At 41.2% G+C, this 17,318-nt stretch overlaps 1 protein-coding gene across 11 annotated transcripts in view; it reads right to left on the bottom strand.

The window, feature by feature from the left end:
- Positions 1-17,318, bottom strand: part of BRD8 (bromodomain containing 8) — a 1,923,539-nt gene that overhangs the window by 1,529,643 nt on the left and 376,578 nt on the right. The window lies entirely within an intron of this gene.

The following is a 17,318-nucleotide window of genomic DNA, read 5'->3' as shown; positions in this document are numbered from 1 at the left end:
ATAATAGAAAATTGGCATTAAAATCTATTAATAACACCACATCCTCTCTTCATTGGAAACGGTATACTTGGAAATTCTTAAATAGACGTTTTCTTATACCTCAAAAAATAGCTCTTACTTGTAAAAGCAAAAAAATAAAATGCTGGAGATATGGAGAAGTCTTAGATGTTAACTGGAGGCACATGATCATTGAATGCAGAGTTATATTAACATTTTTTGAATGATTTCAAAAATTTTGCTAAGGCACTATGGACAGATAATTGTCACATTATGGATTCCTTACTGTTAATTTAATCTAACAATCCCAAAGGTCATCCCGAAATTTCAACTTACTCTCCTTTGGTCCATCTTGCCCATTGCTAGAAAAGTAATCACAGTGCACTGGAAAAGTGAACATGATCTCTTATTTAGCAATTTCATAAATATAGTTAGGTGTGTATGCAACAAAGAAATGCAAACTGTACTTACAAGGACATCTCATATGACTCATAAACGTTTAGCTTGGCAAAAGTTACAAACTTTATTGGACAAATATTAACAGTATTATATAATTCATGTGAGACTTTATTATGAATGACTGTATATACTTTATTGTATTTTACTTGCTCATTTGCTAGTTATGTGTGCAAAAATTATTGTTTATAAAATGAAATAAAAAGTTGTTGAAAAAAAAGAGTTATGACTAAAAAAAAGCCTTTGTACCAGACAGATTACATGGTTAAAATAAAAACACAAATGAAAAAACTTGCATCCTTGTTACAGCCTATGTATCAGACCCGCATGAAATTCAGTCTACAATAATTTTCACACTTACTTAAATTAGAACTATTTCATGTAAGACAAGCATGCCTTCCAAACAACAACTGTAAAATGAAGTATGGTTGACCTGTTTCAATAGAAAGAAAGCCTGAAGAAGTGTTCTTTCCAGTTTATAAAACAATAACAAAACCATGGACCAAAAACCTGCAGCACTATGGCACTTATAAAGGTCACAGATTGCATGTTCTTCATTTCAGGCATATGAACAATCTTTACCCTCTTAACTGCTTTCCCTAACTCAGCTGAGCCAACTTTCAACAGCATCTTGAAAGGATTCTAAAACAGACAACAGCACATTCCAATTCAACTTCCTGAGTTTGGAGCCTCCTAGAGACGGTGTCAAAATTGTGATGCTCTTCAAAGGCAGGCTATAAAATTTATATGTGTAACAAACTCACAATAATAATGCATAGTTGACCTCCTTTGTGTGCTTTTTTTAATCAATCACTTACCGGTAGTCATCAAGTGTGTTAATTATACCTCTTGCCAAAGCATTTCCTTAGAAATACAAAGGACTACTTGCACATACTCCATATGAACAACTGGTGACAAGTAATGAGGTAAACAACAGACAACTCATTATGCCCATACAGGCTTTGGAAGCTTATCAATAACAAATGTGTTACCAGGCACAGGTTTAACATTACAAGGCTAGGACTGGGACAGTACTGCAAATACGACAATTTCTCTTACTACCCTAATAAGACTGTGGTCAGACTTTGACAAGCTGAAATACTTTTATATAACTGGGCAATGTAAGACTAATGTGAAATGTTCTGAACTTTCAAAAACCAGTGACAACAGCCAAGATTAAAAAAAACAATAATTTCCACTCACTGAAGGAATGGCCCATCACTTCAATATGCACACTGCAAGTCAAACATAATGCAGCATAAATAAACAAAATATTTGGACAAAAAAAAAGGAAAAGGTGAAGTAGCACTAGTACTGTTAAAACAAAAGTAGTCAAACATTTATTGTTATGGTGAGAAACTCATGCTGTAGTACAGCACTGATTCACTGAACCATATTTTATTTATTCACTCATTTGAAACGAGTTAAGCTACTACTCGGGTCACAGGTATATAACACCAACAAGTGCATGGATTCATCAAGTACTTAAAAAAAATAGAACACTGTGATAAATATTTTTACATAAAGTACACATATTTCTACAAATATACACCAAGCAGTGTACAAGTCTAAATAGTAATGAAATTATAATATTCAACTTTAGCTTCAAATTTATTATAAAGTTTATGCCCAAAGAACTTGTAAAATCTGATAGCATACATTTGGAGCCCACCTGGCCATCCTAATAACCTTTCGATTTTTTAACACAATATTCCAGAGTAACACATTCTAATGCAAGCATACTTCTCCAGCGAATAATTACAGCTGCAGGACGTTTTAGTGTACAGAATGCACAAGGCAGAGTAGCTAGGGGATACACATAATACAATGTTCTGTCAAGTAATACAGTGATAATTAACCAAGCTGAGATGAAATGTTAAGTACCAAATAAAACTAGTACATAGCTCTCAACCAAAGACAAATCTCAACAGAATCAGGGACACTTAAAATATTTGTTCTACTAACATGAGGCATTAACAGAATTAGAGAATATGAATTAATATACATTTCCTGAAGTAAAATAATTATTCAGCTCTTAATTATTGTCATTATTTATTACGTATAATTCACCACCTTTTGTCCAAAAGGCACCAATCGTCTTCTTCTTCTTTCGGCTGTTCCCGTTAGGGGTCGCCACAGCGGATCAACTGTTTCCATTTCTTCCTGTCCTCTGCATCTTGCTCTGTCATACCAACCACTTGCATGTCCTCTCTCACTACATCCATAAACCTTGTCTTAGCCCTTCCTCTTTTCCTGTTACCTGGCAGCTTCATCCTTAGCATCTTTTCCCCCAATATACTTGACATCCCTCCTCAGCACATGTCCAAACCAACATAAATCTTGCCTCTCTGGCTTTGTCTCCATACCTTCCAACCTGGGCTGACCCTCTAATATACTTATTTCTAATCTTGTCCACCCTCGTCACACCCAGTGCACATCTTAACATCTTTAACTCTACCACGTCCAGCTCTGACTCCTGCCTTTTTGTCAATGCCACTGTCTCCAACCCATATAACATAGCTGGTTTCACTACCCTCTTGTAGACCTTCCCTTTCACTCTTACTGGTACTAGTCTGTCACAAATCACTCCTGACACTCTTCTCCATCCACTCCATCCTGCCTGTACTCTCTTCTTCACCTCTCTTCCACACTCACCATTACTCTGAACTGTTGAGCCCAAGTATTTAAACTCATCCACCTTTGCCACCTCTACTTCCTGCATCCTCACCATTCCTCTATCCTCCCTCTCTTTCACACACATATATTAATTAGTAAAAATTTAATTTAGAAAGGCTTCATTCATGCAGTGACCGCAGACAGAAGAACTTGCCGTTCAGATTTTTTTTTTTTAATTATCGACTACAGAAGCAGTGTGAGTAGAAGGGCAACTTGGTCATCTGGAACTGGGACTAGAACAGGCAAAAAGTACAGTTTTGTACCTACCATAAATGTAGATGTCCGAACAGGAATGCATCTGCAGTCCTTACAAATGGGTTGTCCTGTCGTCAGGCAGCCCTTCGGTCGGCCGGATTCCAAAGTCTGGGTCTGGCCTCGGCTGGTGTCGCACTTCACCCGACGTCATAGCTGCAGTTCTTCGGGTATAAAGGCATCAGCCGATGCCATTTTCCTCAGTGTTTCTTGCCCCAGATGCCAGTTGCCCTCTTGGGTAGCTAAATTTTGGATAAATGCCAATGTTTCCAAAAAGTAGAAGGCAAATACAAAAAATAAGCATGTATGTACATATATACAAACAAATACACCATAAGAGATCCCCCCCCAGCTAGCTATTAGATGGGCAAATACCCTAGGAATACCACAGAGGGGAAGGAGGGTGGGTAATCCTGACTGCAGATGCATTCCTGTTCGGACATCTACATTTATGGTAGGTACAAAACTGTACTATGTCCTTCAAGGATGCATCTGCAGTCCTTACAAATGGGTAGAATACCATAGCCAAACTAGGGGAGGAGGAAGAAGAAATTACGGTGTAGTTAGGATCCCTTGCAAAACAGCAGTGGCAAACCCTGCTCGGGATCTAGAGTATAAAGGTAAGTTATAATGCTTGGCAAATGTATGCACGGAGGTCCAAGTAGCAGCCTCTATAATGTCCTTGGTAGCCACTCCTCGTAAGAAAGCTGTGGTAGTGGCTGTAGCCCTTGTAGAATGAGGCCTTATGTTCTGTGGAGTTTGCTTTCCATGGTAGGAGTAACAGAATCTGATGCAATTTCCTATCCACTTGGAGATTGTCTGTTTTGAAATTGCTTTTCCTTCCCTTCCTGTTGCATATGCTACCAGAAGCTGGTCAGTTTTTCTATTGCCCTTGGTTCTGTCCAGGTAGTAGCACAACTGTCTATGTACATCCAAAGTATGCAGCAGTCTTTCCCCCCTGTTCTGTGGATTGGGGAAGAAGGTAGGTAGGTGGATAGCCTGGTTTAAAGACACTCTGGATACCACCTTAGGCATAAATGTAGGATTTGTTCTCATGGACACTCTATCTTGATGGAAGATTAGGAAGGGTTGTACTGCCATTAAAGCCTGTAGCTCAGAAACCCTTCTTGCTGAGGTAATTGCCAGCAGAAAATCAGTTTTCCAGGATAGGTGTTGAAGATCTGCTGTTGCTGCTGGTTCAAAGGGGCCAGTGTCAATTTTTCTAGCACAAAGTTCAAGTCCCATGCTGGTAATGGTGGTTTCCTAGGAGGTTTTACATTTTTAATTCCTCTCAGAAACTGCCTGAGTAGAGGATGCGAGAAGACAGGGGGATCGAAGCTGTATTCTGCAGAAATAGCTGATGCATGTATCTTGATGGAGGAATAGGACAGGCCTGTATGAAGAAGCTCTGCCAAATACTCCAGGATGTTGGCAATGTCTACCTTTGACACATCTTTTCCCCTTTCAGTACTCCACATGAGAAACCTTTTCCATTTTCCTGCATAGTTCCTTCTTGTTGAGGGTCTGCGGGCCTCAAGGATAATGTCTTTAACCCTTTGGGATAAATCTGGGTTAGTTGCTCTTATGTAATGTTCCAGGCAGTCAGCTGCAGAGTTTTCAGGTTTGGATGCAGGGTGTTGTAGCCGCTCTGAGTTAACAGCAAAGGAATCAGGGGTAGTGTCCACATTTTCCCCTGAGACATGCTCCTCAGTAATGGGTACCAATGTTGTCTTGGCCAGTCTGGAGCTATCAGAATGATCCTTGGACGTTCCTCTTTGATTTTCAATAACACCTTGTGCATCAAAGGAAGAGGTGGGAATGCATATGCTGTCAGGCCTTTCCAACTGAAGGATAGAGAGTCCACCTTCCAAGCAAGTGGGTGGTACGTCCTTGTGCAGAATTTCTTGAGCTGGTGATTGAGTGGGGATGCGAATAGGTCTATTTGTGGTAGTCCCCATTTCTTTGTGATGACCTTGAAGATGTTCGGGTGTAGCATCCATTCGTGAGCATCCGAGGTAGTTCTGCTTAATATGTCTGCTAGGGTGTTTTCTTTTCCCGGTACAAAAATTGCTTGTAACTGAATGTTGTAGCTCAGAGCCATATTCCATAGGTCCAGTGCCATCCGGCATAGAGGGTATGAATGAGTGCCTCCCTGTTTGTTGATGTACCACATGACTGTGGTGTTGTCTGTCCTTATCATCAACTGCCCTTCTTGGAGGAATGGTCTGAAATTCTGGATTGCTAGTTTGACTGCCAGCATTTCCTTTTGATTTATGTGCAGGTGCAGCTGATCTGGAGTCCATAAGCCTTGTATGCACTTGTCCAGCATGTGGGCCCCCCAACCGAGGTCTGAGGCGTCCGTTGTGATGGTTTGGCTTGGTTGAATGCTGTGGAAGGGCAAACCTGGGTTTGACTGGCATGCCTGAGCCCACCATAAGAACTCTTGTTTCAGGCATGGGATTAGTGGTATTTGGGTTTCTAGGCTGTGCCTGTGTTGAGATCATAAATTCTTCAGGTACCACTGTAGCTTTCTCATATGCAGTCTGGCATGAGGGACCAGGATTATGCAGGATGCCATGAAGCCCAAGGCCTGCAGTACTTTCCTTGCTGTTAGTTTGTTCTGCTTTGTTAATGCCAAAAAGTAGAGAGGAAGTTGTTCTTGTTTTTCTGCAGTTAGGAATGCCATCTGTTTTACTGTGTCCAATTCTGCACCTAAGAAGGTCATTCTTTGGGATGGTATCAGTCTTGATTTCTTTATATTGACTGTATATCCCAGGGCTTGCAGTAAGCGAATGACTCTTTGTAAGTCTTCTGTTAGCTTGTTTTTGTTGTCCGCTTGTATCAGGCAGTCGTCCAGGTATGGATATATTTGGATTCCCTGAAGCCTGCAGTGTGCGATTACTGATGCCAGGCATTTCGTGAACACTCTGGGCGCAGTAGATAAGCCAAAGGGCAATGCTGAGAATTGATAATGCTCTGATCCTGCAAGAAATCTGAGGTATCTTCTGCAATTTGGTCGTATGGGGACGTGCAGGTATGCCTCCTTGAGATCTAGAGTCACCAGCCAATACTCCTTGCCCAGCATGGGAAGAAGTTGCTGTAGGGTCAGCATTTTGAATTTTGGAACAATGATGAATGTGTTTAAAGCGGACAGGTCGAGAATAGGCCTCCAATTTTTCTCTTTTCTTGGTACCAGGAATAGTCTGGAGTAAAATCCCTTTCCTTGTTCCATAGATGGTACCCTTTCCACAGCTCTCATCTTTACTAATTGAGCTATTTGATTTAGAGCTTCTGTCTTTTGATTTGGTGGTAGGTTTGACATTCCTCTTTCCTGGTAAAGTATGGAAATGAAACCTGTAGCCTTGGTCTATAGTTTGCAAAATCCACTTCTCTTGTGATGTAGTGCCAGTTTTTGAAAATAAGGCTAACTTTCCGCCTAAGGGTGCTGCTATTTGTTCCCTGGTAGGCGTGTCAGAGCCAAGTCACTGTGATTGTCCTGTTGCAGTGGTAGTAGTTGTGTCTGTGCCTCGCTGGTTGTTACCTTGCCACTGGCGCCCCTGTAGGCACCTCCTCTGGATTGATTTCTGCCTCTTGAACGCCTATTCCTGCCTCTCTGAGTTTTAGAGGAGTCTGGAAAGGACCAATTTTTGGAAGGCCAGTTCCTGCTAAACCTTGGAGGCTGAACCTGTAAGAAATCTTTCACTGTTTGTACAGATTTTGCCTTCTCTTCCATTTTCTTCAGTACCTGTTGAGCAGGAGAACCAAATAAACTGACCTTATCCATAGGAGCATCTAATAGTTTTGCTTTAACATGATCCGCAAGACCTGTTCTTTCAACCATGCATGCCTTCTTATAACTGTGCCAGTCATGGCTGATCTAAAGGAAGCCTCCAGTGCATCATAGCCACATTTTAAAGAATGGTTACTAACCTGCTGAATGTTATGCACCATTTCTAGAACATATTTCTTATCTAAAGAATCATCAGAGGACAATTTCTTAGTTAACTGATCAAGCATAAACTCCTGGTATTGGATCATATGAAACTGACAGTTCAATGCCCTAGCTGAGAGAGTAGCAGAGGTGTATACTTTTTTGCCCCATCTCTAAGGACCTGGATTCCCTTTCAGAAGGAAGAGGGTTTTTAACTGAGGTCGAAGCTACTGCCTTAGGCCCCTGGGAGATAGTCTCGGGATCTGCAAAAGGAGCCTTGTATAAATGATGATGTGTGTCCGGGACCCTGTAGAACCTATCGGGCTTAGCAGGGGCTGGAGGCAAAGTATCAGAAGCAGTGCAAGCATCATTAAATGCATCATCTGCAACAGGGAGAACTGGTGGAATAGCTAAAGGCCTATGTTGGGGTAAATGCAAAAAGGTCCTAAGCCTTTTCCTTGAATCTGAGAAATCTTGTCCCTGCCATTGGAATTACTCTCTCATGGCATGTAAGGTTTCCCCAAAGGAAAATTCCTCTGGTGGAGAGGCAGAAGGAATCGATTCCTCAGCATCGGAGTCTTCATAAGTAGAAAAAGGAGCCTCTGGATGGTCTGTATTGTCTGTATCATCAGAAGAATCATCTGAGGACACTGGCTCAGGGGGCTCTGCTCTAGGTCTCTTTTCTGGAGGAGGTTGAGAGGCCCTGTCTGGATGAGATTGGGATCCCCTTATTAAAGAGATGAGATCCTCTGCCAGAGTGAGCATTTGGGAACTGGAACTGGGCCTGTGAGAGGGGGGCTTAACAGGCACAGATTTAGAAGTTTTGGCTGCTTTAGCCCTGGCAAAGGCCTTTATGGACATGGCTGCAGGCGGCCTAGCAGCACCACGTGCAGGGGTTGAAACATCCAAAGGGATGGTGTCCGATAATTCTTGTGAAACCACAGTAGCAGGCTGAATTTCAGAGGCCGATTCAACCAGGTTAGAAGGGGCCTCGGTAGTAGTCATGGATTCGGCTGAAGATAGAACCGTTTGCTCGGTTTCGCCGAAACCAAGACACTCTGTTTTGCTTAACCGCGGTTTCGGCCAAAACCGCGGACCGCGAGTGTCGGTCCTTTTCTTTGCGTTTCTTAATAACTTGAGAAGTCGGAGGATCCGACGGCATTATGTACGCAAAATCTGAGCCGAAAAACTGTTCAGCAAACTCCGACCGACGTCTAAGTGTCCGTCGGTTGAAAGAAGCACAGGCTGAACAAGCTGCTACGTCGTGGTCTGGGCCTAAACAAGGTAAGCAGTAAGAGTGGAAATCTTTATGAGGTATTTGTTTCCCACAAGTTAAACAGTTATTCACTTTTTCTGACATCGGCTGAGGCAAGAAAGAGTCCCCAACGGGGTACTTAGCTTTTTAGAAGTCTTCGAAGTAGTATTCGGTAGTAGTAATCTCTGGATCTGACCGACCGGCACTTGCGAACAGCTTCTGCTTCGGGCGCCACGCGGCAAGAAAGACTGAGGAAAATGGCGTCGGCTGATGCCTTTATACCCGAAGAACTGCAGCTATAACGTCGGGTGAAGTGCGACACCAGCCGAGGCCAGACCCAGACTTTGGAATCCGGCCGACCGAAGGGCTGCCTGACGACAGGACAACCCATTTGTAAGGACTGCAGATGCATCCTTGAAGGACATCTGATTATTTGTACCTAGGCCTGTCTGGAAGGAGCACAACTATTGAAAAGGAAAAAAAAAAAAAACTGGACAAGGAAGGAGTGAGTGTGTGGGTACGTCTGACACAATGAAAGAATTAATAATTACTTACATGCCATCTTCTTCTCCGAATGTCTCATGGGAGGGGACAAAGGCCAAAAAACTGGGACAGATTTTAAATACTGCTCTTACAAACTTAAAAGAAAGTTACTAGAGTAACAGGTCAGGACTTGTTAGCATGCATTTTTGGACGAAGGAAGTCTGACACTCAAATGTCTGCCAGTGACTTCAATCAAGAACTGCAGACATATTTTAAATATTGCTCTTATAAATTTAGAAAGATGCTAGCAAAACAGGGTTTGTGTTTTCAGGCATTTCCTGAAGGATAAGAAGTCAAACTAATATCTGTCATCATTTAGTGACTTCACAATAATGGTGGTGGTGTGACGAAGGCCAAAAAATAGGGGCAGACTTTAAATATTTCTCTCAAACTTAGAAAGCTGCCTGCTAGAATAACAGTTTTTGCATTACCATGCATTTTCTGAAGAATATGAAATCTGAAACTGAAATATTTGTCATTATTAGTGACTTCAAGTCTGGGGCATGAATCAGCTCAGAAACAAAGTTTAAAATACTACTGTTATAATTTGTAAGTTTAGAAAGCTGCTCAAATAACGTGTTTTGAAATATGCATCTTCTGAAGGACATGCGGTCTGAAATTCAAATGCCTGTCATTATTTAGTGAGTTCAAATTCAAGGGGATCAACATGAGGACAAAGTGTAAAATATGGTTTGCTGATATTATAATCATATAAAGTTGTTAGAAAAATATGTTTTACACAACTATGCAATTTATGAAGGATGAAGTCTGAAATGCAAATGTGTCTCATTATTTGATGACTTGGAGTTCCTGGTGATAAGGAGATCAGGTCAGGGAAAACATTTAAAATACTGCTATTTCTAAACAGAGAAAGTTGCTACAACAATGTTTTGCAATAATATGCAAGGATACAGAGTCTGAAACTCAAATGCCTGTCTAGTAACTTCCAAGTTCACATCAGGGGCAAACATTGGTTGTTATAAACATAAAAATGTGCTAGAATAATATGTTTTGCACTACAACGCAAAGGGTGAAAAGTCTGATGCCTAAAACTTAAATGTCTATCATATTTAGAGATGACTTGAGGTTGCTGATGCTTGGGATCAGATCAGGGACAATGCTTAAAATACTGCTGTTATAAATACAGAAATTTGCTTTAATGATGTGTTTTACACTAATATGCTTTCTCTAAATCCCTCCCCACGGTCGAGTGACGTTAAAGACATGCAGGTAGGTGCGAGCGTGAATGGCCGTGCCTTCGTTAAAGATTGGGTGTTGGGCTGGCAACTTGGCACCGTAAAATCCACTGCCAATCATGAGCGGACCAGAGTTCTGCTGTGGCGACCCCTAACCGGGAAAAGTCGAAAGACTTATGCATTCTCTAAAGCTAGGATATGAAGTCTGAAACCCAAATGTCTGTCACTTAGTGATTTGCAATTTGGGAGGATAACATCAGGGCAAAGTTTTAAATACTGGTACCTATTACAAACTTATGAAAGTTCCTAGAATAATATGCTATATATATATATATATATATATATATATATATATATATATATATATATATATATATTTTTTTTTTTGCTCTTCAGATTGGGGGGGGGGGGGTTAGTGTCTTGCCCCGGGCTCCAAATGTACACACTATGCAGCTGACACTAGCAACCAGAGTAAACACTTGCAGAATTCCAAACAACCAGGTAGCTCTCCACAGGATAAGCTGCTTAAAAGTCTTTTATGTCCTGTTCTAGACTTGAAAAAGTTTGTTCTCAGAGATACCAAACAGTTTTTGGTTGATTTATATGGTTTTACAAATGCATTACCAATGGATACAGAATTTTATTTTGTTACACTAGATGTGCAATCGTTATTTACCATCACAGCAAATACATTAGGAGTAGCTTCAGTACAAGAATATCTCATCAGACATAGTGATTATAATAGTACACAGACAAATCTTATATGTCTGTTTTTAGAGACAATTTTGGAAAATAATTTGCTTTTGATGACACTATTTACTTACAGAAAGATGGCGTAGCTATGGGCACCTCGTGTGCCAATAGCTACTCCAACATGTTTTTAGCTTTATGGGAGGAGAACATAATTTTTAAGATGGAGTCTTATATGTGGCATGTTCCCTTTTATTGATGTTTTGTCAATGACCTCTTTCTGATATGGACAGGTGATGCAACGAGTTTGGACATTTTTGTCCAACAATTAAATGGTGCTACTGACTACCTTGGGTTTACGGTGGTGTCCTCTAAAGCTATGATCGAATATTTGGATGTTTATGTTGAGAGGCTGAGTAATGGCTTGGTCAACATAGGGGTGTATAAGAAGAGCTGCTATAGGAACCACCTACTTCATAAATATAGCATGCATCCCCAATACATCTTTAGGGACATAATTAAAGGACAAGGCATGAGGGCTTCCAGACTGAATGCATCAGATGAAGGCTTTCAGTCTGAATTACTGGATTTGAAAAAATAATTCACTGATAGAGGGTAAAGGACTCATGAGCCTGAGAAAGGGCTTTCAGATTTGCACAGCTTAAGGGGAAGAAGAGCGCCTCCATATTATGCAACCACTCAAGATTATGATACCCATACTACAATTAATGAAGGAGTGAGAAGTATGAAGATATCCATGTTCTTTACTAGTGACAGCAATGACATTTTGGACATTATCAGGAGAAACTGAGGTTTAACAGTGGACCCAATAGTTAAAGAGATTGTGGGCGTTGAACCAAGGTTCAGATTCAAGAATAAACATAACTTGAAGAGGTTATTTTGCAACCCAACAAATAAGTCGGATCGATCCTTAGAGGTTAAACCCTACATTTATCCATGTGGTAAGTGTCGGTTTTGTGGTTTTATTAACAGTAGCGAGAGTTTCAAGCATCCGGACACTGACCAGATTTTTAATTTCAACATCTCTGCCTCCTATGAAACATCACGTGGTTTACTTAGCTGAATGTACTCTTTGTCACTCATTCTATATAGTAAAAACAGATAGGGCACTGAAAGATAGAATAAGGGAACACCTGTATAGTACCAGAATATGTTCTAGCAACAGTGTCCTATCCAAACATGCCTTATTGCATGAAAATGATTACACATTTAAGTTCATGATGACAGATATTAATGTATCTAGCCTACAAGAAGGAGACATTAGAAACATGACAGGAAGCAGAGAGGTCAAGTGGATACTCAGACTGAGGGCTGACAAAGGTAGAAGCCTCAATGAGAAGGCATCCCTAAAACCCACACTTAAATCTAGGAGATTGAGAAGTATACAGACATGACTAAGGGTTAGTCTCATTTTGTTTACTAGTATATATCCTTTAAATAATTATTTTAGAGGCCATCATATCTTATGCTTAGTTATATTTATTCCTAGGTGCTTCTATTTATATGAAGATCTTATTATACATATTTTTAACATTTATCTAAGCTTGTTTTACATTAAGTCTGTAAATAAAAGCTGCTATTTTATGATAGCCTAGTTATAATGACAGAGGCAAGTCTATGTAAAGATGGTATACGTCTTTAAATTCTGGACTTGCATTTGAAACTTATTCTCTGGATTTTATTGGTTGACTATATTTACATGTCTGTTTGATTAAGATGCTTTTACTGGTCTGAAGAAGCTCACAGAGAAAGCGCTTACCATTTTTTATTTTATGTAATAAAAGTTTTATGGTTCGTATACTCCCTGGCTGCCTCACTGCTATCTTGTGTGCTGGGACTACTTGCAGAATTCCATTTAAAGTGTTCCCTTGGCCCTAGAATCTTATTAAAAAGAGGCAAAATAATGATGGGATCTGTACTGATAAATCTACAATGTGAGCAAAACCTACACTGAAGAGTCCACTTTCTCCAACTTGTATCCTCATGGCAGCACATACCCTAGACACATTAAACACCATATTATCAAGATACATGCTTGTCCATACTTCAGCTTGTCTCTGATTATCTTAACTTTGACAATGAGAAGAGATTTTTAAAACACTTTTATTAAGTTCTCACTAAAGACATAGGCACACACATTAACAGAAAAAAACATATTAAATATTTTTCATTTTAAGTACTATACATTATATTATTTCACTTTTAACAATTAGCACTCACTCCAGTGTTACATAAATTGCTCAATTCCTATCTTCCCTTAAATCACATTCCTCCACCTGGGACATTACTCTGCATGTACTATTCCCATAAATTCCATTTATTTCTAGGTAATTTGCTCCCCCTCTTTTCTAAAGATCATGCCACCAGTTATTTTACACCATTTACAGCATTCAGTACTTCAATTACAGTTGTTTTCAATTTTGATTTCCATTTCCTTGTAAATGTTTTTTTGGGCAGCCAATGGCAGTAAACTTAGTAAGGCTCTAATTAGTCTAGGCAATTCTGATCCAGTGTTCCAGCTCAAAAGAATCACGTCTTTAGTTACAGTCATTGCTACCCCAATATTTCTGACAGAATCCTCTGTAGGGAATTTCTAAAATATGCCAAGCTGTTACAATTGCAAAAAGCATATTCCCACTTACCTCTCTTGCCTAATGCAACTCCAGGAATAATTCCCTGAAGTCTGCTTGCAGTATAAAATACCTATGCAAACACTTCCAAGCTACAAATCCTAAACCTTTTGGACTTTGTTGCATACCAAGAAGCCATACAGATGTCCTCCTACTGTTCCCTTGGGAAGAAAGACTGGAAAAAAAGAAGTTATGTCTTACCATAATGTCCCATCTGCATTGTAGAGCTTTACTCATTACTTACTGTTACGACCGAGTCCCCAGCTACTTGAGTCCTGGGTGGCCCTTAAGGAAGGACATTCCTGAGCACCACATAACCAAAAGATGCTCATCTCCTGGAGGTCAAATCCAATTTGTAATAAGTGATAAAGGTATTAGGTCTTGCCCAAGTGGCTGCTGCAAAGATGTCATCCATAGAGGCTCTGGAATGAAAGGCCACCGAAGTAGCCATCGATCTAGAACAGTGAGCCTTTATTCTGGAAGGTAAAGACACTTTCTTCTGATGGTAGATGAAAGTAATGGCATTTCTGAGCCAAGAAGATAAAGGTCATTTTGGAGACAGGCCTACCCAATCTGGGTCCTGCAAAGGCCACAAACAATTGATCCATTTTTCTAAAAGATTTAGTTTTGTCCAAATAGAAACGAAGTTGCCTTTGAACATCAGGGGTATGCAAAAGATAATACCCTCTATTTGGATGATGAGGGAAGAAAACCGGTAGGTCAATAGATTGATTAATGGAAAACCCAGAAATGACCTTGGGCAAAAAGAAGGGGTCAGTATGTAGGGACACTCTTTCCCTATGAAAAATCAAGTAACATCTCTTGACACTCAAGGCCTGCAACTCAGACACTCACCTCACTGAGATAAGGGCTACTAGAAGCAGAGTTTTCCAAGACAAAAATTTCATATCACATGAGTTTTGCACAGTCAGTGTGACATAACAAAATTGTCAATTCCAATCATGAGTCAGAGCATCCCTCGGTGACTCCCCCTGAGGGGGGATCAGGGCAAAGTAGCTTCTGCATTTGTTTTTTAGGGGAGAAGCAAATAGGTCGCAGCAAGGCCTGCCCCAACGGCGGAAGATCTGATCTGCTCTTATAGGACTGAGGAACCACTCGTGAGGCATCAGGATGTTCTGTGATACAAATGTGACATGTCTGGTGAAAGATATGCTTGAAGGATAGCTTCATTGAATCCAGTCATGAAAACAGTCCAGTTATGAATTAGTTAGAACAGCTATGTGTGCAATCTTACATGTCTAAGTAGTAACAGATGTCAGGCTGTTAAAAGGTTACGGGAACAGAATCTTGTATTAAGTATGGAATGTGCTGTGCATGGCGTCTGTTTATCCAGTAACAGATGTTAGGGTGCTAATGAGTGCAATTTCACATGTCAGGGTGTTAAAAGGTTATGGGAACAGAATGTTGTATTAAGTTTAGAATGTGCATTAAGTTTGGAATGTGCATGGTGTCTGGCCAACACCCAGTCACTATGCCACATCAGCTTAAGGGATGCATGACTAAAGTCATGTACAGTTGTTTACACTACTGTCCTGCCTGTATAAAAGAAGGGGTTTTCCGGACAGCAGACTGAAATCTCACCTACGGATGGATGCACCGTGTAGGACTTATGCTTCCAGATGAACTAATCTTCGGTCTGACTATTCCCGGGATTTCCCAATCACTGAAAGACTCAAATGAAGTTTCACAGTTTAACTGGTGATGTTCTTTCTTTTTCTTTTATTGTATTCTGTTGTATAATAGTATGAGTTTTGATATCTGACTAAGTAAAGCATTGAAAGTAGCTGAAGTGGTGAGCCTCTTCTTTACCTTGGTAAACTTTAAGTTAGAACATTTGCGGAATAGATAGAAGGAAAATAAAATAAAACATGTTCCTGCTCAGATTGTCCGCAATAAGATTGGAACTTCCAGGAATGTGCATTGCTATGAGAAAGCGGTTGGAAGCCATCGCCCAGTGCCAAATTCTCATGGCCTCCTGACATGGGGGTAAGACCCGGTTCTGCCTTGTTTGTTGATGTACCAGACGACTGACATGTTGTCCGACTGAATTGCAGTGGTCCCAGAAGGAAGGGATATGTGGAATGCTTGCAAAGCTAAGAGTACTGCCCGGAATTCCAGGACATTTAAGTGCAAATTGGGCTCTATGGGGGACCAGGTGCCTTGGACTGTCTTTCCCTGGAAATGCCCCCCACCACCCTAACGGGGAAGCGTCCGTGGTCACTGTGGCCCTGGGATGGGGAAGGCAGACCAGATGACACCAAAGATTTGATTCTAGCTTCATCCACCAAAGCATTTCTTTCTTGCAAAGGTTTGTAAGGCGTATCATGTGGTCGAGTGGATTGGTTAAGATCGACCACTGTGATAAAAGGAGCCACTGTACTAGTCTCACGTGCAACCTCGCCAGTGGAACTAAGGTAACGGTTGCTGCCATAGATCCAAATACTTGTAGTACATGGCGTGCTGGTACAAATGTCTGTGGAAGGAGGACTTGAATCCGGCTTCTTATTTTTGAGAGCCTGTGAGGAGGAAGGGAAGCTTGACAGGACATTGTGTCGAAAATCGCTCCAATGAATTCCAGTGCTCTTGTTGGAGACATTTGTGATTTGTCCGTGTTGATCGTGATACCTAAGTGAAGAGCAAGGCCCTGAGTGTAAGAGGGACCGAGAATGAGAAGATTCCTGATCGTGGCACTAAGGAGCCAATTGTCTAAATATGGAAACAACTGGAATCCTTGTAGTCGGAGATGAGCTACTACGACTGCCATACATTTGGTGAACACTCTGGGGGCTATTGAGAGACCAAAGGGCAGTACCCTGAACTGATAGTGATTGGCTCCCAGCCAGAAGCAGAAAAATCTCTGGGAGCGTTTGTCCATCTTTATGTGGTAATACACATCCTGGAGGTCTATAGAGCACATCCAGTTGTCCTTCCACAGAAAGGGGAGGATGGACTGTACCGTGACCATCTGGAATTTTTGAGGTTTTATGAATTTGTTTAGTAAGCTGAGATCCAGGATTGGTTTCCAGTCCCCTGTCTTTTTTGTCAATAAAAAGAACCTCAAGTCAAACCCGGATCCTCTCTGGTCTGGTAGGACAGGCTGGATGACTCTTTTTCTTAGCAGCTTTTTGATTTCTAAGGCTGCAGCCTCCCTCTGACTGGGTGGGACATCGGTGATTCGTTTTACGGGTCTGGGGGTAAGATCGAATGGGATGTGATAGCCTCTGGATATTATTCTCTGCACCCACGCATCCGTTGTTATGAGTTGCCAGGCCTGTAAGTGCAAGGAAAATCAAACCCAGACTGCTTCCAGAGGAAAGCAATCGGGATGCTGTGCAGGAGCCCTGGTGAGGTCAGCCGGAGAAGGAATCTCTAGCTCCCTGGTTGCGCGGACCCCCACAATGCCCCGAAAGGGGCGTCTTCCGGATGAGTTGCCCCCTCTGCCCCAGAGGGATTGTTCATCATGAGTGTCACAAAAAGATCCTTGGGACTTCTTGAACCACAATTTTCCTCCCCTCTGGTTCCTAGACTAAGATCTCTGGGGGGGGTGGAAAAATGTATGCCCAGAGGAGGCAAGGTCTTTCCGTCCTTCTCACTACATGATAGTGTGTCTTACTTTGGGACCAAAAAGGGAAGGAGCATTGACAAAGGAA

This window comes from Protopterus annectens, chromosome 4.part0 (assembly GCF_019279795.1).
Source record: "Protopterus annectens isolate FY-2018-M chromosome 4.part0, PAN1.0, whole genome shotgun sequence".
NCBI lineage: Eukaryota > Metazoa > Chordata > Ceratodontiformes > Protopteridae > Protopterus > Protopterus annectens.
Note: the sequence above shows the minus strand (reverse complement) of the source record. Positions and strands in the feature narration are given on the sequence as shown.